The sequence below is a fragment of the Mandrillus leucophaeus genome, unplaced genomic scaffold (genome assembly GCF_000951045.1).
Source record: "Mandrillus leucophaeus isolate KB7577 unplaced genomic scaffold, Mleu.le_1.0 Scaffold718, whole genome shotgun sequence".
Lineage (NCBI taxonomy): Eukaryota > Metazoa > Chordata > Mammalia > Primates > Cercopithecidae > Mandrillus > Mandrillus leucophaeus.
In genome coordinates, this window is record NW_012107786.1 from 14,685 (window position 1) to 15,023 (window position 339).

A 339-nucleotide genomic window follows, 5' to 3' on the forward strand; every position below is an offset into this window, starting at 1 on the left:
CAAAGGCAAGTGGAGTCCTCAGGTCACAGTGACCTTTGTCCTCACATCTTTGACTCTTCTTGAAGGACCCTCTGATTACACGGCGTCGCTCGCATAATCCAGGCTAATGTCCCAGTGAAAGGAGGGCACCTGGGGGCCCTCAGCAGACGAAGGCCAGGGTCAATGGCTCACGCCTATAATCCCAACACTCTGGGAGGACAAGGCACGTGGATCACTTGAGGTCAGGAGTTTGATACCAGCCTGCCCAACATGGTGAGACCCCTGTCTCTACTAAAAATACAAAAATTAGGCTGGGTGTGGTAGCTCATGCCTGTAGTCCCAGCACTTTGGGAGGCCAAG